We start from the raw sequence: 24,416 nt of genomic DNA on the forward strand, positions 1-24,416 counted from the left end.
ATAGAGACTTGCTTGGATTCAGGGTGGATCCCTTTGTCAAGACTGCAGTTCTGGGTTCTTTGATCAGGGGCACAGTGTGTCTGGGTTTTACTTCTTTGATGTTATCAGCTGATAATGCCTACTCTATTACTGGTGTTGAACATGGTAATGTTCTTAATTTTATCTTCTTTTTTTTTTCATTCATTACCTTGGATATATTTATGAAGAGATGCTTCACCTGCTCTACTGTTTGGTTTCCCAGTGGCTCAGTCCATATAGGAAAGGCAAGATAACTGATTTACATGGTTTCCAAGATAATAAATTGTCCCCGTTACCCTGTAAAAGTGACAGTTTTGTCTTACTAATATAACTATGAACTCCTTGATTTAAATGTATTTGATGAGTTTCAATCCATTACAATCTTATTGTGTCTCAAACTGACCAATCTTTAGCTAGTGGTAATTCTTTCTCCATTGGTCCTCTGACATGACACTAATAATTTTAGATAGCTTCCTTGCCATTTTCTGTGTCAAGATGTTCAGGCTCATGTTGTACATAGCTGGCATTAGATGTTTTCAAAAATCTCTGGTTTCTTTTCATGGGAAATAAAATATAAGTATGAATAGATTAGTATATGTGAAAATTTATTTATCTCTATATCTTAAGGAAAAAAGAAACCTCTTTTATATCTTCATACCAAAAACCAAACCAAATCCGTTGCTATTGAGTCAATTCCAACTCACAGTGACCCTATAGGACAGAGCAGAACTGCCCCATAGGGTTTCCCAGGAGCAACTGGTGGATTCAAACTGCCAACCTTTTGATTAGTAGCCGTAGTTCACCGTAATTCTCATCCACTGCACCACCAGGGCTCCATAACTTCATACAGATATTTCCAATTCAAATTTGTGACTATAAATTTTTCTATATTTAATCTGTATCTCCTTTCTTCCACATCATGAATCTTGGTTGTCAAGGACACCAGAGATAACAGAATTAGAATATTCTATAATTATTCATAAGCCTACATTACACATACAAAAGTCTAAGAATAATAATACTAACAATACTACCACCAGTTGTTACTGAAAATAGATACAAACTTTTTTTGTATATTTTATGCTTATTTCCACCTATTTAAAGAATGCTTGTACTATATCTATATCGTCAAATCAAGCTGCCATTATATATTTTATCCTTTTTAACTCTCATTTATCTTTTTTTTTTTTTTTTTTAAACAAGTAGCTGTACATTTGCTGCTCACCAACAGTCATTATGTTACTTTCATCTTAGTCATTTTGGTTGTCTAAATCTTGTCCTCACCCAGCTATAGCCAAAATATATCAAGTGATTTTCACTAAGTTGCCAATTCATATCAATGGGGGAAATAAGTTTGTTTTGTTTTTTTTAAAAAACAAACTGTGTTGGAACAACTAAATATCCCTATGGAGGAAATAAATGAGCCTCTATTCCTACTTCATTACATATACAAAAATGTATTTGAAGTTGAGCAGTAGTGCTAGCGGCTGTCCCCTTCCGTCCTTGGCCCCAGCAAATGGCCCTTGTGCTGAGTTGCTAGGAAGCACCTATCTGTGAGCTCACAGGAGCTTGAAAAGGTCATCATCTCTCTAACACTCACCTGAGGGGAAAATGGTTGAAGCCGATCATCTGGGAAAGCTCTTCATTGGTGGGCTCAACACGGAAACAAATGAGAAGCCCTTGAGGCAGTATTTGGCAAACATGGATGAATTGTGGAAATGCCCTTGACGAAATACCGTGAAACCAACAAATCTAGAGGATTTGCTTTTGTCACCTTTGAAAGTCTAGCAGATGCCAAAGATGCAGCCAGAGATATGAATGGGAACTCCTGAGATGGAAAAACCATCAAAGTGAAGCAAGCCACTAAACCAACCTTTGAAAGTGGTAGATGTGGAACCCCTCTGCCTCTAAGAAGCAGAGGCCCTCTGAGAGGTCTTAGACGTGGAAGAGGAGGAAGCAGAAAAACCAGGACACAGTCTTCACGTGGGGACCACATGGATGATGGTAGCTATTCCAGGAACTTTAACATGAGTTCTTCCAGGGAACCACTTTCAGTAAAAAGAGGACCCCCTAACAGATCTGCCCCCTCAGGACTGGTTCACAGCAGCAGTGGAATTGGAGGAAGAGCTCCTGTACTATGTGGAAGAGATAGTTACGGAGGCACACCACGAAGGGAACCCCTGCCCTCTCCTAGAGATGTTTATTTGTCCTCAAAAGATAATGGATATTTTACTAAAGACAGCTATTAAAGCAGAGATTACCCAAGAGATACATATCATGGTTGTGGTGATTCCAGTTCACGTGATGACTATCCATCCAGAGGGTATAGAGAGAAAGATGATGGTGGTTGTGACTGTGACAATTTAGATCATCCAAGTAGAGGTTTCTACATAGATTCCTATGAGAGTTAAGGTAACTCATGTAATGCCCCACCTATACGAGGCTCTCTGCCATCTTATGGTGGAAGCAGTCACTATGACTATTACAGAAGCTCCCATGACAGACGTGGTGGCCGTCGAGACAGTTACTCGAGCAGCGAAAGTGATCTCTACTCAAGTGTCCATGATCGGGTTGGCAGAAAAGAAAGAGGGCTTTCCCCTTTTATGGAAAGGGCATACCCTACCCACATGATTCCTATAGCAGTTCAAGCCCTGGAGCACCAAGAGGTGGTGGTGGTTGTTAGAGGAAGCTGATCTGATAGAGGGGGAGGCAGAGGCAGATAATAAAAACAAACAAAACTTTGGACCAAAATACCTCTTCAAACAAACAAAGTGGAACCTATTCTGTCATAACTACCAAAGAAGCCCTGGTGGTACAGTGGTTAAGCATTTGGCTGCTAATCTAAAGTTCAGTGGTTAAAACCCAAACCCAACTGCCACTCTGTAGGAGAAAGATGTGGCAGTCTGCTTCCATAAAGATTACAGCCTTAGAAACCCTACGGGGCAGTTCTACTCTGTCCTATAGGGTTGCTATGAGTCAGAATCAACTTGATGGTAATAGGTATGGGTACCCAAGGACTACTAAAAGGAAAAATTGTGTTACTTTAAAAAACTTTCCTGTTAAGTTCTCATCCATAATTTTTATGTTCTTGTGAGGTAAAAAGTAAAACATATTTAATTTGATTTTATGACATGGCTGTCAACAAGCAAACGTTAAATGTGTAAGACTTGACTTGTGTACTAGTGCTGTAATTCTCTAAGTGTCCCTAAAGGCCACTTCCTATTTGATTCTTCCAAGTAAATGAGGCAAGTAATACATACTAAGATCTTCCACAAACATCTAGTCATCTAAAATGGAGAGATGAATCATTCTACCTATATAAGCAAGCTAGATATTAGAAGGTGCTTGGGTTTGTTACTCTTAGGATGTCACAGTGTCTTCAAACTGAAATCTCAGTGTGGAAAACCTGAGATCAGATGCTTACATAAGGAAAGTGCTATTAACCCAGTAAACCCAAAAAGGCAAATGGGTAATGCTGGGCATATTTTGTCTTTCTGACATTTTCTTGGAAATCTACAAGAATCTCCCCTCTCCCACTCCCCCAGTAAGACTATTTAAGTGTGTATTAAACAACTACAGAATACAAAATAAAAAGCTTGGCCAAAACAACAACAACAAAAAATCAATTTGCGGGAATCATAGATCTGCATGTAAAAGGTTGACACATTTTCTACAATATAGGAGAATTTCTTTGTGTTCTTGGGGTAAGTAAATTTTTCTTAGAGAGGACTTAATAAAGTACAAACCATAAAAAGAAAAACAAACACAAAATTGGACTTCTTCAAAATTAAAAAAATTAAAAAAGTTCTCCCCTAAAGACACTATTAAGAAGGCATGCCACAGCAATGGAAATAATTGCAATGCATATATTGACAACTTGTATTTAGAAAATATAAAGAACTCCTATAAAACAAAAATAACAAGACCAAAAACCCAGTTAAAAAAAGAGCAACAGACTTAAACAGATACTTTAGAACTAGACAGACGATGGCTACTGGGCACCTGGAAAAGTGTCCAACATCATTATTCCTCAGGCTAACTGTGATCATTAAGGTTTTGTGTCAACTTGGATGGGCCATGATTCTCAGTGGTTTGGCAGTTATGATGTAGTTTGGCAGCTGTATGATGATATGATCACTTCCATAATGAGATTTGACATAACGTATTCACCTCCACGATGGGATCTGCTGTGAGTAGCCAGTCAGTTGAAAGGGAGTTTTCTTGGGAGTGTGGCCTGCATCGGATATAAGTGGACTTTCTGGCAAGGCTCCTGGGCTTTTGCTTGCACTGGATTCTGCAGCTGGCTCCTGCTTGTTTGACCTCCAGTTCTTGGGACTGAAGCTAGCAGCTTACCTGCTGTCTTGGCTGCGATCTTTGGATCTGTCGGTCTTCAAAGCTATGAGCCAGAGCTCTGCTGTCTGACTTGCTGATCTTGGGTTTGCCAGCTCCAGTGGCTACGTGAATCAGGAGAAGCCTCCAGCCTGATCCCTGATTTGGGATATTCCAGCCTCTACAACCATGTGAGCCATTTCCTTTATATAAAACTTTCTATCTAGATATTTATACGCTTTACTGGTTTTGCTTCTCTAGAGAACCCAGCCTAAGACGCCAACATAAATGGAAACAAAATGAGATACAATAACACACCCACTAGAATTGCTAAAACTAGTAAGTCTCAAAATACCAAACACTGGCAACATGTAGAACAGATGAACTACACTTCCATTTGAGTGGCTAAAATTGAAAAGACTGAAGTAACAAATGTTAAAGAAGAAACGGAGCTACTGGAACTCTCATACATGGCTGGTGGGAGTGTTAAAATGATGAAGTCTGGCTGTTTATTATAAAATTAAGAATGCATCCAACTTACAACCCATCAATTCCTCTCAAATTATGGACCGAAAACATACATACACTAAAAGATTTGTATCAGATTGTTTGTAGCAGCCTTAGTCATGGTGATGAAAACTGGGAACAATCCAAATGATGAACAGTAAGAGACAGGATTAAAAAATTGATATATTCATACAATAGAATAATATTCAGTTATACAAAGAAAGTACTAACCAACACAATATAAATAAAACTAAAAAACCTGTTGAGTGAAAGAAGCCAGACAGAAAATAATATATATACACAGTCTGATTCCCTTTACAGAAGTCTATGGACAGGCTAAAAGATTATATGGTGCTAGAAATGAGAAAACTGTTTGGGAGGACTTCTACAGAATTTCAATGGAAAGAGACACAAGTAAGTTTTATGAAGCGATGGAAATATTCTATATCTTGTTTTAGATGGTGGTTAGAAGGATGTACTTTTAAAACTCAAAAGATCTGAAATTTAAGACCTATGCATTTTATTGTACGTAACTTATAGTTCAATAAAAATTAGACAGAAAAATTGAACCATTGAACCATTTATGAATAAATTGTACAGAAAAAAGTCAAGTTTGCCTATTATATGAATCTATGTAAAACTTCAGAGTATAAGCTGTAAATGAAAACTGAACCAAGAATCCTTTTATTAAAAGAGGATCATAGCATAGAGGCAACAACCATGCTTTTCTAGCTTACTAGTGCCTTAACCTTTGCTTAAAGAATGAACAAAAACAAGAAATGACTATAAGGCTTAGCCATAGGCACTGTAAGAAAGGAAAAAGATATTCTAACTATTAGGAGAGAATAAACTCCATGCAGTATTATTTGTAATACCAGCTAGAAAGTAGTAAGTGTCATGTAAGGAAAAAAAAATGTTATGGCAGTTCAAAAAGCGAGAAATCATGACCAGATGGGAGGAATCAGTGAGTGAGAAAATCTTAGTGGAGGAAGGAGAAGATAAACTCTGCAGAATTTTTCAATAACAGTGACTTATATCCAGTTTATTCTGTACATTTTTTTTAAAAAGTTGGTATATTTAAAATTTGAGCTTCTTTTTAGCACTAACAAAATAGAAGATTCCTACATCTTTTATGTTTACAAAACACTCTTATACATTAAGGCGGAATGTAAAGGTTAATGTCATTTCAAGATGTGAACATCCTGAGGCAATGTTCTAACAACTTTACAGGTTTCCTAAATGAAAATAAAACTACTTTTCAGAGGCAATTCAGTAAATGAGATAGAGTTTATCTAGCATGTGGTAAATCGTTTTCAGATAAATGGAGAAAGTTTAAAAAAAAAGAAAGTAAACAAGCAATGATATTCACTTTCCTGGCTGTTTTGTATTTTTAAGATTCAAGATGCATTTTCACTGGGTAAAATTATCTGGCTATATGATGGTGGCAGGTCATTTCCCATAAAAATGATACAACTCTTTTCTCAAGAATCTTAGAAGAATTGTGCCAGAGCCAGGCCAACAAATAATTTTAAAATCCTGTGTCTCTGTCCTTTCACTAGGTGACAATTGCCATCATGTGGAACAGATTTTTGTGCAGGCATAAATCATTGGTTATAATTATTTCTTGATAAATACAGGCAATCATGTCCTTCAGGAGATAAATTAAGAATTGGAAATAACAGATTAATCTTTTTGAAATTATTGAATCGACAGGTGCAATTTCCAAAAAGATTAGTCATCATAGCCTCACTGAGTCAGGTCATTAAAGATTAGCTGTTTTCAAGAAACTTACTAAACATAATTCACACGAAGTCATGACACTTTTAATTCAAACTGTAGTCTCTGCTCAGGTCACCATCCTCAGGGGCAGTTACAGAACATGACATAGCTGAAGTACGCTAGGATACTCAACAAGGAAATGAGGATAAGCCATAAGCCATTGTTCCTGAGTCTGTGGCTGGCTTGGCAGTACGGGATCCTGACTGTGTCTTCTCTCTCTGGATTAGCTGTCATTCTCTAATTTGACATGTACACCTCCTAAAATTCATTCATGAGGGAGAATTTCAAGAAGTGGCCAATGACTTTAGTCCTTCTATAAACTTTATTTTAGGAATGTTATGGATTGGATTATTTCTCCCCAAAATATGTGTTGAATTTCTGGCCCTTTTACCTGTGAATGTTGTCCTGTTTGGAGATAGGGGTTTTCTTTTGTTATGTTAATAAGGCCATACCAGTGTTGGGGTGGTAGATCCTAAACCTAATCACTTCTGAGTTATAAAAAGACCAGAATAGACACAGACACATACAGGGGAAGAGGAAGACAGACTACAGAGACAAATGCATCTACAAATCCCAGAATGCCAAGGATTGCCAGCAGCTTCTAGAAGCTGAAATAGACAGTGAGGGACACCGTCCTAGAGTCACACCCTGAATTTTGACTTTTGGCCTTCCAAACTGTGAGAAAATAAATTTATGTTCTTTAAAGCCACCCCTTGGGGTTTTTATATCACAGTAGCACTAAGAAACTAAGACAAGGAGCAACATCGGTCTCTTTTGAAGTTGATTTGGATCATGAATTATGCATAGCACACTATTTTTTAAGGATATATGTGTTAATATTGGAGCCCTGGTGGCACAGTGGTTAAGAGCTCGGCTGTTAACCAGAAAAAAAGGTCAGCAGTTCAAATCCACCAGCTGCTCCTTAGAAACTCTATGGGGCAATTCTGCTCTGTCCTATAGGGTCACTATGAATTGCAATCAACTTGATGGCAACCTGTTTTTTTTGTTTTTGATGTCAATACTGGGCCGACTTTTCAAACTGACAAAGTACCATCAGAGACAGATCGGCCTTGTTCTTAGAAGGCTGATGAACAGGTGAAAGCCAACAGAGACTGCTGTCACTTTTCCAGATCCACAGTTAGACTTAAGTATATTTATAAGAAATTAAAAAGAACTGAGATGAGCAAGGAGGGCACTGTGCTAATATCACCCCTGACAAATTCTCCGTGACAATCTTTTGTCATGTGGAACAGCAGACTCAGGGATTAGAGAAGCTGTTTTGTGAAATGGATCCAAAAGCATTCGTACTGAGCAAGCCGTCCTCTTTGTGTACCTTTCTTTTGAATTCTTCTCATGCCTCCCATCCTACAGTTACTAGCTTCATCTCCAAGTGATAGAGTGGGTTGCTGGGAGCCATCTCTGTCTAATCCTTTAATTGGGACTCTGGCCACAGCCAGCTTTCCTTGCACTGTCCACTGCCCAGATAATTGCTGTGACATTTCATTTCTCTCTCCAAAAGACACACTCAGGCAGAAAGCTCTTTCTAGAAGCACCCCGAGCCCTGCTGCAGGGTGATGCAGTTCACAGTCTGGTGGCTGGCTCTTTCCTGAACGGTCAAGGGCTGTTTTTCGCAGTCTTATTGCTCCGAGGAAAAATAAGCCTGGACAGATAACTGGAGTTGCTTCTCTCCTCTTTCCTACTTGTTACCAAACCTATTGCCGTCGAGGGGATTCCAACTCATAGTGACCCTACAGGACAGAGAAGAGCCGCCCTATATGGTTTTCAAGGCTGTGATCTTTATGGAAGCAGACTGTCACATCATTCTCCCATGGAGCAGCTGGTGGGTTCAAATCACTGACCTTTGGGTTTGCAGCCAAGTGCTTAACCACTGTGCCACCAGGGATCCCCTTCTTTCTTGTCAGGAGGTGGTTAAAAGCAGGTAATGCTTTTTGTTAAAGACCTTTACTTCCAGGGCAGCAAAACGCTCTATTTATCCTGCCAGACGAATGGATAAAATTCCCAAGCAGGCTGTCATGAAGGGACTCAGTTTGTATCATGAACGAACGCTGTCAATTCCAAGGCCCTGGCTGCGTACCTGGCACACAGTCAGAACTAAGTAAATACTTGTGATAAATTGAGCAGTGCTGTTCCAAGATTTTGTCTTCTGTATTTCTGCTTTCTCTGGCAACTGGGTCACACTATCATCCAATCAATCACTATTAAATCTTGCAAACTGTCTTTTACACACTGTCTCGTTCTAAATATAAATTATTAGCTGTATAGAAATATTCTCATAATCTTTATCACATTTTAAGAGACTAAGGATTTCTACAATCATTGTAACACATAGTCTGAATGAGGAAAACTGAGGGGCTAAGCACAGGAAAAAAGACCTGGCTATCTTCTCCCGTAAAGATTACAGCTTAGGAAACCCTAGTGGGCAGTTCTACTCTGTCCTATACAGTCGCTATGAACCCAAACCAGTTCGATGGCACACAACGACAACAAACGTACTGGAGCTTAAATGACCTTAGCTATTTGGAATGTGTTTTACATGAGAACTCTACAGCCCAGAGAGGGTAATCGACTTGTCTAAGTCTGTGCAAGAGGTTAATGACAGAACACAGGTATCCCGACACCCAGAATAATGCTCTCCATATCACACTGTGATGACGATTCTGTCAAGGGGATATAATACATGTAGTGGCCAAAAGTACACTGTTACTCAAGTTATTTAACATATCTGTCCTGAAATCTCTGAATTTAAAACTCAGTCTGTATGACACATTATCACTATTCCTAATGCCGGAGTACCACCTCATTTACAAAAGAGGCAACACTGAATTTTATAAGCAAAAAATTATTACAAAAAAAGCAATATTTTGATGCTCTACCTTTTCTCTCAATAAAATCCTCCAAACAATAGGAGTTATATGTGTGTGTGTGTATGTTGTTGCTAGGTGCTGTTGAATCGATTTCCCCTCACAGCATCCCCATATGATAGAGTAGAACTGTCCCATGCTGTTGTCTTGGCTGTAATCTTTATGGAAGCAGACTGCCCATTCTTTCTCCCTCGGAACCACTGGTGGGTTTGAACCGCTGACCTTGAGGTTAGCAGCCAAGCACTTAACTGTTGTGCCACCAGGGCTCTTATATGTGTATATATATATGTACATATATACATTGTACATGTCTATGTGTGTGTAAATACATGAGTATATATTTACACATGGGATCCTTTCATATTAATTCCAGTTGAGGAAGTAATGGATTGGGTGTGGAAATTCTTTGGGGAAAGGAGTTCATTCAGTAAATGGATTTCATTCAATAAAAGGATGAGTTTTGAGTCTGCTATCAAATTTCCAACAATGAAAGATTTGGGTGAAGACATTTCTTCAATGAATTTATGGTTTGGTTGATCTTAGTTATACTAAAACTTTTTTTGTCTTATAATACATTTAGGTGAAAAAACATTAAAATCAATTATGGAAAATATCTAGCTATTGGAAATAGTAATAATAATTTCCTTGACTGACACATTTTGAAAATTATTTAAAGTGGTTATGCTTTTACTGAAGACCCATCATACCTTAACCCTGTGGATAGAATGTGTTATCTAAAATTATGTTTAAATAAATTTCCAGATTTAAAGTCTTAATGAAAAATTCTTGGAGTCTAAGGATGCATGAGTGATAGATGAAACAAAATCTACAATTTTCTTCTGGGCGAAATAAGGAATTAAATGATCACTTCATAGGATATAAGCTGTTTAACAGAGCTGGTGAACCTCTCTGAGAGTCCTGATTGGCTAGAGTGGAAGTTACCACCTCATGTTTAGACCTTCCGTCCCTGGTCTCTCTCTTTAGTTAACCATAGGAAGATGTGGGGTGGGCTGTGTGGTAGTAGGAGCAGAAGGCATATAGCACAGGGGGAATAGATCAGTTAATCCAAGGAGAGACGCATGCTATGCCCCCGTTGTACACACAAGCAAGAATACAAGGTTAAGGGGACCAAGATCACTGCATATACAGAACAGAATTTAAACTTGCTAAACACTAAGTAATACTCCAACTTCTCATTGCATTGGCCCTCAGGGGTTCTCACAAAGGGTTTAAACATGTTTGGCTTTCTGATTTCCCAGATTGCAGCAGACTGGAGCATACATTAAAAGAGAAAGTGGGGGTGTTTGGGTTAAGGAAAGCACACTGAACAGAAAGGTGAAGGAAGGGTAACTTCTACTGCATCACAATGTCTTAGCAGCAAAAAATAAACCAGCTCTCATGGAGGAGACCCCAAATGTGCAAAACATATAAATCCTTTTAACTGTATGGTATAATTTATATTCAAAATGATGACCATTTATCCTAAATACAAATTATATCATAATACACTATAAGAAGACACGGATGTTTTTCAGGTTGTAGAGTAATTTTCCACTCAAATAGTTAAAAATGAATCATAATTTTGGTACATGAATTAATTATAGTCATCAGAAAATGTAACTTAGTTGGAATAATTTACTCCAGGTGTTAAAGTAGACTATATTACTTATTTCAGATATCTTATAAAAAAGTTTTTGTAGAAGTACATATTTAGAGAGTAACTCAGGGTTAGAAAATAGGCATTCATTTTCCATATAGTTACTTTCTCTTTGGCTAATGACATAGAACTACCTATGCTAGGGAGTTAGTGCTTACCTTGGAAAACTACAAAAAGTGGACACTTTGCAGAAACCCAGTTGAAATGTATTTGCATGTTCAATAGAGTTACTTACAACTGAATAGTAGTGGACTCATCTAAGAGGCTAGAAATGAGGATGGGACCTCACTGACACATGATGGGATACTGCATTACTGCTGTGCTAGTAGGCCATCAAAACACAAAGGCGTTCAGAATGGCCTCTCAGTAAGAGGTACACGGGAGCCACTCTGGGGCAAACGAGGGAGGGGGCAGAGAAGAAGTGGTTGTTCTCAGAGAGTATGCACCAAGGATATTGCAGGAGGCATGTAATGAAAATGTTCTTGACAATTGCTTATCCAAACTGTTATCAGGAACTCATATGTCATGGATTGAATTGTATCCCCCCAAAATATGTGTCAACTTGGTTAGGCCATGATTCCCAGTATTGTGTGGTTGTCCTCCATTTTGTGATTTTCCTATGTGTTATAAATCATAACCTCTGCCTGTGGTTAAAGAGGATTAGAGTGGGATGTTAACACCTTTGCTCTGGTCACATCCCTGATCCACTGTAAAGGGAGTTTCCCTGGGGTGTGGTCTGCACCACCTTTTATCTTACAAGAGATAAAAGGAAAGGGAAGCAAGCAGAGAGTGGGGGACCTCATACCATTAAGAAAGCAGCGCCAGGAGCAAAGTGCATCCTTTGGACCCAGGGTCTCTGTGTGGAGAAACTCCTAGTCCAGGGGAAGATTGATGACAAGGACCTTCCTCTAGAGTCGAAGGAGAGAGAAGCCTTCCCCTGAAGCTGACACCCTGAATTTGGACTTAAAGCCTGTGAGGAAATAAACTTCTCTTTGTTAAAGCCATCCGCTTGTGGTATTTCTGTTTTAGCAGCAGTAGATGACTAAGACACTGTGCATATTGGTCAATAGAGAACCAAATTATAAATATGTTTGACATATTTTTATTTTGTTTTAAATTTGTTGTTGAGAATATACACAACAAAACATACACTGATTCAACTGTTTGTACATGTACAATTCAGTGACATTGATTAGGTTCTTCCAGGTGAGTAACCATTCTCACCCTCCTTTTCTGACTTGTTCTTCTCCATTAACATAAACTCACTACCCCCTAAGGTTGCTATCTAATCTTTTGAGTTGCTGTCAATTTCATCCCACAGATGGTTCTTAAAAGAGCACAATGCTCAAGGCAGACATTTTTTACTAGTTAAGCTAAACTATTGGTTAGTTTTAAGACTTCAGGAGCTATTTTTGGTTAAAGGTTTGAAGATTATCTCAGGGCAATAGTTTCAGGGGTTCATCCAGCCTCCATGGTTCCAGAAAATCTGGATTCTATGAGAATTTCAAATTCTGTTCTGTATTTTCCTCCTTTTGATAAGATTCTTCTATAGAATATAAATCTCTGGTCACAGATAACAGGACCCATACCCCTTGTTTAACTCAGAGGACATTGATTTTTTTACTCTGCTGCAATACCAAAAGGAAGTCAGCAGAGCCTTTGCAAGGAACCCTGGTGGCACAACAGTTAAGTCCTCTGCTGCTAAATGAAAGGTTGGTGGTTCAAAGCCACCCAAAGGCTGCACAGAAGAAATGCCTGGTGATCTGCTCCTGTTAACATTGTTGTTAGGTACTTCAAGTTGGTTCTGACTCATAGCAACCCTACGCACAACAGAATGAAATGCTGACTGGTCCCGTGCGATCCTCACAACTCTTGCTATGTCTCAGCCTGGTGTTGCAGCCACTGTGTCAATCCATCTTGTTGAAGGTCTTCCTTTTTTTTTCCTGAGCCTCTACTTTACCAAGCATGATGTCCTTCTCTAGGGGCTGGTCCCTCCTGATAACATGTCCAAAGTAAGTAAGACAAAGTCTCACCATCCTTGCTTCTAGGAAGCATTCTGGCAGTACTTCTTCCAAGACAGAACCCTATGGGGAAGTTCTACTCTGTCACATGGGGGCACTATGAGTCGAAATCAACTTGATGGTACCTAACAACACAACAGTGTCTTTGCAATCACATGCATGTGAAGTTCTAGGGGACCAGAAGGGTCTTTGCATCTTAGCAATAGTGCAGTATCTCCTCAGACTCATACTGCACCCTCTCCTAATGTGCTTCACTTCCTATAGGGAACTTAGTGGCAGAACATCTGCTGAGTATTCAAGTCAACAACAAAAAGTGTTTAAAATTTTAATGAGATTCACATAGTTCCAGCTCAAATCTTTGTGACTAGCCAAAACTAGATTCTGAAACTATTTAAACTAGGTTGAATATGATTAGTACATCGATAAAAATTTTGGAAAAAGACATATTGCCAAAGTATACCCTATTTTCATGCAAATAATGTGCACTTTCTGTGTTTGTTTGCCAACCATGCCCTCCCTCCCAGGAAGTACTTTCGTAAATGCCGTTATGCCAATTTTTTTTTTTAGCAAAAAATGTAAAAAAAAAAAATCAGCACAGCACACTTAAATACCCTGTGTGTGTGGGGGGGGGGGGTGAGGTGGGGAGGGTGTGATTGGCAAACAAATGTAAACAGCAACATGTAAAAAAAAATTGGCATGGCAGCGTTTATGAAAATACCTCAGGGGAAGGGGGAAGGCACAGTTGGCAAACAAATGTAGAAGGCGTGCGTTATTTGCGTAAAAATATAGTATGTTCATAAAAAGTTCTTATTTCATGTTATTTTTGGCAACACCAACCGTTCCATGCATTCAGTCATACCTCCATCACCACTACCAAAAATGCATGTGTACTGCTAAAATAAAAGCAGTGATTTCATATCTTTTGGTTAGTTATTACAAGATACAGAAATGACAAGTTAGTTTCACTTTGTTTTTGATTGGAATTATATTAACATGCTCTCTCTCTCTTACCCTCTGTCTCTCTCTCTTTCTCTCTCTCACACACACCTGACCAAGTAAAATGGTCACACATCCACTTTATTTAGAGTATAACTGCTTTGTGAAACTTTAGAGGGCTGTACCAAAATAATGTAAGCTTTTTTTGTGATGGAAGGAACAAAATGGAACAAAAGTAAAAAAGAGTCCATTAAGAGATGCATAGTTTACTTGTAAAGTCAGATGATTTATATTTACGTGTGTGTGCACATGCATATATAAATATAATATTTGACAAATATTTAAGAATTTATATAAAGTACATAGATAAGTACTAACCACTTTAGTCAAAGAGGGTATTCAGAATTGTTAGTTGCCATCCAATTGGGTGGTGGATTCAGAATTCAAGAAGAGAAAACTTCACCAACTTCATTTCTAACAACTGTCATATATACTTGGACTTTTATGTTTACATCTGTAAACCAAATATATGTTCTTAGCTATTTTATTTAACAATTTTTTTAAAGTAATATCAAAACTAATAATTTATCTTTAAAGAATACAATAAATGTCACTAATTTTACTTTTTAAGGAAATGTTTACTGAATGCCATCCTTATTAAAATGAGTTGATGTGATATACTCTATTGTATTATGATGAGCCACATTATTTCTGTACTTCATTATCCATAGGAAAACATTTCCCTGATTTCATGAGTTAGCCTAGCTAAAAGTGAAAACACAGGGCAGCTGAACCAGTCTTTTATGCTCCTGATTTACAAATTGGGGCGTATTAAAGAAGTAAATGAGACAGCTCTTTCTGATCAAGTAGTCAGACTTCATTACCTGGTAGTGATTCTGTTACTAACGTGGGTACATTTAAGAGGCATTATGATTCCAATTTGCACATTTTGATTATACTATTGCATATTGTCTTTATGCCAACTGCTTTTGCCAGGGTTCCAAATGATCAGTTAGGACCCCTTGGATAGCTCTACCAGCTGTTTGTGAAGTGCCAAGTTTAAATGGATCATATGCTTAACCATTACTTTGATGTTGGAATATCCACCTACTCCTTAATTTTTATTTGTTACATAACATTGGAAACTTCCATTCGGCCCTTGGATTCTCCATTGTAATGCAAATTAGAGCCGACTGATTTCCTTCTCATTATAAGGAGCCTAACTGTAGTTATAAACCATGACTACGTTCAGTAGGCAGTCAGTCATTACTCTGTGACTGTGAACTACACAGATCAGTTAGCTGAGTGAGAGGAGAGATTAGGAGATTTCTGGACGATCCTGAGATACGGATGAGATTGGCACATACAACTAGTGGTAAGCCAGTTCTGGTACCTTGCTGAGTGTTTAACCTACTCTGTGTGGAGACTGTCAAGGCACCCAGTTCAATCTAGGATAGACCCAGATTACCCTCGTCTAGTCCATAAACCTGTTAGTACTCTGGAGTGGAGAAAACAGAACTGCTAAGACAAAACTAAAACCAAACCCATTCTGATGAGTGGATTCCGACTCACAGAGACTCTATAAGACAGAGTAGGGCTGCCCCATAGAGTTTCCAAAGCTGTAATCTTTACGGAAGCACGCTGTCACATCTTTGTCCCACAGAGCAGCTGGTGGGTTTGAAACTACTGACCTTACAGTTAGCAGCACTTAACCACTGCACCACCAGGGCTCCTCTTGAACTGACAGACAATGTATTGGTATTCTGAGACTTGAGGCTTTCAGACCAGGGTCCTCTTCTGTTTAAAATCCTTGTCCCATGAGTGGCTCTGGGAGAGCTATGCCATTAGAGGGTTTCAAAATGTCTTAGAGGTGCCTGGAGACTCAGCAACTTCTTCAGAAATAATACAGTTTATGGCTGGTAAGTATCCATTAAATCAATAAACTAGAACAGGGTAATGGATACCCTCAGAAAGTTTAGCCCCAATGGTTAAATGTACTTAGTCTAAAATACACATGGATAGAGCACAGAGTTGAATACAGATTACCTGTAACTTTTTAAGATAAGACTTTAAAGATATTTGGCTCTTCTGCTGGGCTGATTTGGGTTTTGCCACAGACCCTGTAGGGCCCATATTCCTTCTGTTCTGCTCTTACGGTTTCCTGAGCAGAAAAATTTGAAAAGAGATCCTGTATCATCTAGGGCCACATCTCAGTTTGAGGTGGTTTACGAGTGTATCCTAGACTTCCACTTCTGGCTATGATGGAATAACCAGGAATGGACTGGATTTACCTTTCTATTAAAAACAACTAAAAAGCTGGACACAGTGTCTAAAACATGTGACTTCAGACGCTGGGTGGCAACACGCAGCTCAAACTGTAGCCCTGACAGAAGGAAAACCAGCGCGATAATCCCCACGATCCTTCCTCTTCATACAAATACTCTATTTTCCCTCCCCCTCAGGGAAGTGGATGTGTGAGGAGACAGGGCCACCCTAACATTTTAGAGGGCCCAGGGCAAGAACATGAAAGGAGGTCCATGTCCCACCTGTCTAAATATTTAAATGTTATAAATCAAGCTAACTAACAGATGGTAAAAGAAAACATCTTCTATTTGCCTGCTTGACAAAGATACATCATTATGACAGAAAAAGTACTCATCTTGGTGCTGGCTGTACAGGTATTTTCAGATGGATAAAATTCATCCAGTTGTACAGTTAAGATCTGTGTAGTTTTCTAATGAGGTTGAATCGTCTGAAATTGCTGACATTTAACCATTTTTGACTTACAAAAATGGTAGTCACATGATTCAACTTAATATATGTATATGTGTGGTTCCAAGGATGACAAGACTTACATTTCACATACTTTGGACATGTTATCAGGAGCGACCAGTCCCTGGAGAAGGACATCATGCTTGGTAAAGTAGAATGTCCACGAAAAAGAGGAAGACCCCTAAAGAGATAGATTGATACAGTGGCTGCAACAGTGGGCTCAAACAAAGCAATGATTGAAAGGATGGCGCAGGGCCAGGCAGTGTTTCGTTCTGTTGTACACGGGGTCGCTATGAGTCGGAACCGACTCGACAGCACCTAACAACAACAACATGGTTCTTGTAAGACTGAACATCAGCAAAGTATTAAAGTTTACTGAATGTAATTATTGTGCACGTCTCAGTAGTTTACTGATAATAGCACAAAATAGTTCTCAGACGCCACTTGCAGCTGTTGCAAGAACTCGGCTAATCTGCTGATTTGTGAGTACTTTTGGAACTATGAATGGCATGCCAAAGGAAGGTAAGGAAATGGATGCTTGACACTAGCAGGAAGTGAAAGGTCATCATACAAGATTCTATTGTGTTCAGGTTATCTGGGAAATGAATTAACTTACCTCACCACTCAAATCCTCCCCATCACTTACTGTGAATGATTTCACATTATAGCTATTTATAATATATATCAGTCTCCTTTTTCATAAAACCGTCCACTATTTATATTGAAGATTGTATTCCAGATAGCAATTAGGTTTAGCTGTAAGTGACCCTTACAAATAAACTAACACCCTAGCCAAAGAACAGAAAACCAAAAACCAAACCCACTGCCGTCGAGTCATTTCTGACTCATAGCGACCCTATAGGACAGAGTAGAACTGCCCCGTAGGGTTTCCAAGGAGTAGCTGGTGGATTCAAACTGTCAACCTTTTGGTTAGCAGCCAACCTCTTAACCATTGCCAGGGCTGGTATTACTCAGCCTGTCTTCACTAAAACAGAATTAGCTGAATCCAGAAAGATATATCCACAGTTAGTTTATTTTAAAAATGAATTCTGTGGTGAAAGAGAGACAGATTTTTATTAAGATTTTTCTGTAGAGTGATATGGTTTTTGGCTGATTAAAACACAGGGCTGGTACTTAACTGCCTAAATTTCTAGCTACCTGCCAAAGATACAAGAACAAAAATTATTCTGTGAAATTTTGAAAAGTCTCCAAAAATGAGTCAAATAAATGTTTTTCAAATAACTGGCATATTAAAGATCCTAAATTCATGCATTTACTTAACAAATGCCTTTTGTGTTTCCAATATATCAGACACTATACTAAATACTGGAGCCCTGGTGCCACAGTGGTTGAGAGCTACAGTAAGTTATGGTTTCTAACCAAAAGGTTAAGCATTCGGCTGCTAACCAAGTGGTCGACGGTTCGAATCCACCAGCTGATTCTTGGAAACTGTATGGGGCAATTTTACTCAGTCCTATAGGGTCACTATGAGTTGGAATTTCTTTTTTCTTTACTAAATATTGGAAATACCAAGGGGAATCAGAAACAGGCATTGCTCTCAAGAATTCACCGTCCAATGAGGAGAAGAAATCTTGAAAACATCTTATCATAGCATCATGATACATGAGCTAAAGGAAGAATATACAAGATGCCTTAGGGACAACACTTTGTTTTCAAATACAGCATTAAATATTTCTCAGTGGCTTATCAAAAGGTTCAGACTTATAAAATAAAGGGCAAATAGTCTGTTTAAGAAATGAAATATACTTGTGTCAAATATAATTTTTAAGATCAACACATTTCAGTCTGAAATATTGTGAAGATACTTTTGCACACCATTTTTGCACCTTAAGATGCTTTTTGCTAGATTATTATTACCTACTTTGGTTGGTTTCTTCAAATATAGGCCTTGGATTATAGATTTAGTCCTAAATCAATGTCTGTTTAGATTTTCTCAGCGACAGGTTCTGATTTAGTTTTTCAAGCATGAGGAAACCATTATTTTAAAATGTAAGTATTTTTCCTTTCCTTACATGAATACTTTAGCTATTAAACAGATACCTAAAAGAACATAACTGATAACAAACAAAAGCAAACATGCTGAAATCTTTAGCTTGGTGTCTAAACAAGTCAGCAAAGGTACAGATAACTTTGACCTGTGTTCTTGTCCCATTGCTCTAAGGGTTTCCAGTCCCCCTTTGCCATGTCCTGATGTGATTTTTAAGTGCTGTCTAAACTATAAATTTAAAGATTTTCACTTAGCTAGCTATACCCTGGAACCCTGGTGGGGCAGCGGTTAAGAGCTTCGTGGTGTGGTGGTTAAGTACTACTAGGCTGCTAACTGAAAGGTTGGCAGTTCGAACCCACCAGCCGCTCCTTGGGAGAAAGATGTGGCAGTCTGCTTCTGCCAAGATTACAGCTTTGGAAACCCTATGTGGCTCAGTTCTACTCTGTCCTGTAGGTAGGGTGCTATGAGTCGGAACTGACTGGATGGCAACAGGTTTTTTGTTTTTATTTTTACCTACACCCTGAAATCAAACTCCCTTATATCTGCTGCATTTCAGAACATTCTAAATGATCAGGAATAAAATTTAGGGCAATTTAAAAGAGTTGTTCTTGTTGTTAGGTGCTGTCAACTTTGACTCACAGAGACCCCATTTGTCAGAGTAGAAGAGTTCTTACTTGTGAGTAAAAGCAGGAACAACCTATGATTTAAGACCATCTGACCTCTTAGGTTTCTAATACCACTCTGCTTTTGGGGGGGCTGGAGGTACAGGCACCAACATGAGGTGGGCTACCTTATATCCCATTTCCCTTGTTTCTTCTTCAGAGGTCATTCTAATTTGCTCTCAGTGTGGGCTCAAGAATGGGGATCCTCATTCCCTTTCACAACCCTAAGTTGCCCTATGAGAACAATGAAAATTGTACTTCAGCAGTTGCATGACCTTGGAAATACGATCCTCTCAACTGACTTCAAGAGTGTTGCCTCTCCCATTTCCTCTACAATCCATCTTGCTCCTTTGGTTTTGTCCCTCATAATCTCACTGCTCCCTGAGAAACCCCCTGCTGCCTCAACTGCCTTAGACTGCAAATTTCAGCCAAAGTCATATGCTGAGTGGGCAAAACAGAACTAGCAGAATTTCAATGCCCAATGTATAAAAAGTTTTTGTTGTATCAAAATGCATAATTGCACAACTGCATCTCAAATTCCAAGTTTGATGAATGAAATACTTCATAAGACATCATCCAAATGATCTTTTTAGTTTCCATTTCTAAACAGATAACCCTCTCCTGTTTAATCTATCAGCAAACCGTTGTTGAAGGTTGGGCTGCCATGACACACGTAAGTTCTGGGAAAGGGAAGCACTTGTGAGTTGCAGTACGCCCAATGACAGCGATCATGGGAAAAGCAAGTCATCAAAGCCTGTCATTTGCCTTCGAATTGAAAGGACACTGAGTACTCTTTAATGGTTGTCAGTAAATGAGACTATATTTTTCAGTTTAAAGTTTTGCCGCAGTGTTTACAGAATCAGGATTGAACTGCGTTTTCAGCATGAGCATGGCTGATCAACAGTCTCTTTGACGTTGGGATTTATAATGATACAAAAGAAAGAATGAAGTCAATTTTTCTTGCATTTTTTTGAGAGCAATGATACATGACCATGAAAATGGAAAATCTGATGAATTTCTCATTAATCTTTCTCAAACACTATCTGAAAATCTTATTTAAGAGTTATCGATCTTGGGGAATGTTATGGGTTGAATTGTACCGTCCCAAAATAATGTGTTGGAATCCTAACCCTCATCCATGTAGACATGGGTATAGGGTTTTCTTTGTTATGTTAATAAGTCCATATCAGTGTAGGGTATATCTTAAGCTGATCATTTTTGAGATGTAAAAGGAGCAGATTAGGCAAAGAAGCAAGCAAGCACCAATGCCAGAAAATAGATGCCACATCAGATGAAGATGGCCAAGGAACCTGGGAACAGAAGCTAAAGAGACAAGGATCTTCCCCCAGCACCGACAGATACAGCACTCCCCTAGAGCCAGTGCTCTGAATTCAGACTTACAGCCTCCTAAGCTGTGAGAACATAGATTTCTCGTTAAGGCCACCCACTTGTGGTATTTCTGTTTAGCAGCTCTAGAAAACCAAGATAGGGAAACAGACCTTTTTCCCCCCTAAGGGATAACTGTCTTGACATATTTAATAGGTGCTGAAGAAGAACTTACAGATTCAATTAAGTTTACTAATAAATGGTTTTTGGACAGAAAAAGAAGTAGTGAAGTGTAGAATGGTCAATATAATGTGATGACTGATAACCAATTTCACTTAATTTTATGTAATGTTGTGGATACAAATCACAATTTTACTTGCACAATACACTACAAGTGTATCATAATATTCCACATTAAATTAATACAATGAAGTATGCTCTTTTGACATTGTAATGTTCTGATAATAGTTTCTTTCCAGATGAAAAAAATAACCCCCTAAGAAATTTGTAGTGTTTTGTCTAGGGCAAAGCTAATTATTCCAATCAAAGATAAGACCATATGTCATGTCTAAGAATCATGAAATTTTTACTTCAGAGTATGTATTTTGTTATGCTTACAGACACTTGTCATTTTTTATAGCAAAAATTAACTTGTAATCTGTTATAAGATTCTTGGGCGGGTATCTTGTACGATGGTAATGATAACAAAAGGCTAGAAATAACTTTTTTTTCCAACATCACTTGCTGAACATTTGATTTTTTTTAAACAAAAGTTTAGAATCATAATTATATTAGAATTCTATGTATTTGAAATAGTCAGTTTTTTTAAAATTGTACTTCAGGTGAAGGTTTACAGAACAAATAGTTTCTCATTAAACAGTCAGTACACATATTGTTTTATGACATTAGTTAACAACCTCATGACATGTCAACCCTCTCCCTTCTCGACCTTTTTCTTTTCTTTTGGTGAAAATACACATAGCCAAAGATACACCATTTCAAAAATTTCTACATGCACAGTTCAGTCACATTGATTACGTTCTTCCAGTTGTGCTGCTATTCTCACTTCAGATGAAGGTTTACAGAACAAAATAGTTTCTCATTAAATAGTTAGTATACATGTCGCCCTATGACAATGGTTAACAACCCCACTACATGTCAACACTGTCCTTACTCAACCTTGGGTTCCCTATCACCAGCTTTCCTGTTCCCTTCTGCCTTCTAGTCCTTGTCCCTGGACTGCTGTGCCTCATTAGTCCCGTTTTGTTTTATGGGGCTGTCCAATCCCCGGCTGAATGGTAAACCTTGGAAGTGACTTCACCACTGAGCTAAAAGGGTGTCTGGGGGCCATACTCTCAGGGTTTCTCCAGTCTCTTTCAGGCCAGTAAGTCTGGTCTTTTTTTAGTGTGTTAAAATTTTGTTCTACATCCTTCTCCATCTCTGTCCAGAACCCTCTGTTGTGATCCTGGTCAGAGCAGTCAGTGGTGGTAGGCGGGCACCATCTAGCTGTACTGGAGAAATAGTCAATATGTTTAAGAATAATTTGAAATATTAGCTGGAAATCATAACATGTTAAAAGAAAAATTTATTACAGGCTTTCATAGTTATCAAATAAATCAAGTACTTAAATATAAAATGTTAGTGTATTGGTTTGGATGCTTTTAATTTTACAAACCCAAAGTGACTTAAAAAATAATATCTTGACACATGTCACTAGTGAGTACAGAGGTGGGGTAGAATTTGAGGTTAGTGGATCTGGTCACTCAAGGTCATCAGCACCTGGTTTCTTCTAGAGCAGGGCTGTCCAACAGAAACAGTATGAGCCACACATGTAATCTTAAACTTACTAGAAGTCACATTAAAAGTGTCTAAGAAGAAAGGGATGGAACTACTTTTGATTTATGCAACATATCAAATATCCCATTTCAACATGTAATCAGTATAAAAAATTAATGAAATAGTATACATTTTTCAGACTAAATTTTTAAGTCCAGTGTGTATGTTACACTTACAGCACATCTCAGTTTGCACATCTCTAGTGCTCAGTACTCACATGTAGCTTGCTCTTCTTAGGAGCCATTGAGTCGGTTCAGATTCATAGTGACCCCATGTATAGCACAACAGAATGAAACATTGTCTGGTCCTGTGCCATCCTCACAATTGTTGCTGTGTTTGAGCCCACTGTTAAAGCCACTGTGTCAGTCCATCACCTTGAGGGTCTTCCTCCTTTTTGCTGACCCTCTACTTCACCAAGCATGACGTCCTTCTCCAGGGACTGGTCCTTCCTGATAACATGTCCAAAGTATGTGAGACAAAGTCTCACCATCCTTGCTTCTAAGGAGCATTCTGGCTGTACTTCTTCCAAAATAGATTTGTTCATTCTTCTGGCAGTCCAATACAGTAATTCAAAGGCATCGATTCTTCTTCGGTCTTATTCATTTGCAGCTTTCTCATGCTTATGAGGTGACTGAAAATACCATGGCTTGGGTCAGGCACACCTTAGTCCTCAAAAATGACATCTTTGCTTTTTAATACTTTTAATGAGGTCTTTCGCAGCAGATTTGCCCAATGCGATACGTTGTTTGATTTCTTGACTGCTGCTTCCGTGGGCGTGATTGTGGATTCAGTAAAATGAAATCCTTGACAACTTCAATATTTTCTGCACTTGTGATAATGTTGCGTATTGGTCCAGTTGTGAAGATTTTTGTTTTCTTTATGCTGAGGTATAATCCATACTGAAGACTGTAGTCCTTGATCTTCATCTGTAAGTGCTTCAAGTCCTCTTCATTTTCAGCAAGCAAGGTTGTGTCATCTGCATAACGCAGGTTGTTAATGAGTCCTCCTCCAATCCTGATGCTGCATTCTTCATATAGTCCAGCTTCTCGGATTATTTGCTCAGCATACAGATTGAATAAGTATTGTGAAAGGATACAACCCTGACGCACACCTTTCCTGATTTTAAACCATGCGGTAGTCCCTTGTTCTGTTCGAATGATTGCCTCTTGGTCTAGGTACAGGTTCTGCATAAGCACAATTAAGTGTTCTGGAATTCTCATTCTTCACAATGTTATCCACAATGTGTTATGATTCATACAGTCAAATGCCTCTGCATATTTAATAAAACAAAACAAAACACCGGTATGCTATTCTTTCGGCCAGGATCCATCAGACATCAGCAATGATATCCCTCCTTTCACCTCTTCTTCTGAATCTGGCTTGAATTTCTGGCAGTTCCTGGTTGATGTGTTGCTGCAACCATTTTTGAGTTATCTTCATCAAAATTTTACTTACGTGTAGTATTAATGATATTGTTTGATAATATCCACATTCAGCTGGATCACCTTTTTTGAAATGGGCACGAATATATATCTCTTCTAGTTGGTTGGCTAGGTTGCTGTCTTCCAAATTTCTTTGGCAATTTGTTGAAACATCTCAATTAGCATTCTGTCAATTCCTGGAGCCTTGTTTTTCACCAGTGCCTTCAGTGCAGCTTGGACTTCTTCCTTTAAAACCATTGGT

At 38.5% G+C, this 24,416-nt stretch overlaps 1 protein-coding gene and 1 pseudogene across 1 annotated transcript in view; one reads left to right on the plus strand and one right to left on the minus strand.

Annotated features, from left to right (window-relative positions):
• DOK6 (docking protein 6) overlaps positions 1–24,416 on the minus strand; it is a 442,414-nt gene that overhangs the window by 38,635 nt on the left and 379,363 nt on the right. The gene's annotated exons all lie outside the window — the stretch shown is intronic.
• LOC105756942 (RNA-binding motif protein, X chromosome-like) lies at positions 1,423–2,429 on the plus strand (annotated as a pseudogene).

Source organism: Trichechus manatus, unplaced genomic scaffold (genome assembly GCF_000243295.1).
Source record: "Trichechus manatus latirostris isolate Lorelei unplaced genomic scaffold, TriManLat1.0 scaffold00278, whole genome shotgun sequence".
Lineage (NCBI taxonomy): Eukaryota > Metazoa > Chordata > Mammalia > Sirenia > Trichechidae > Trichechus > Trichechus manatus.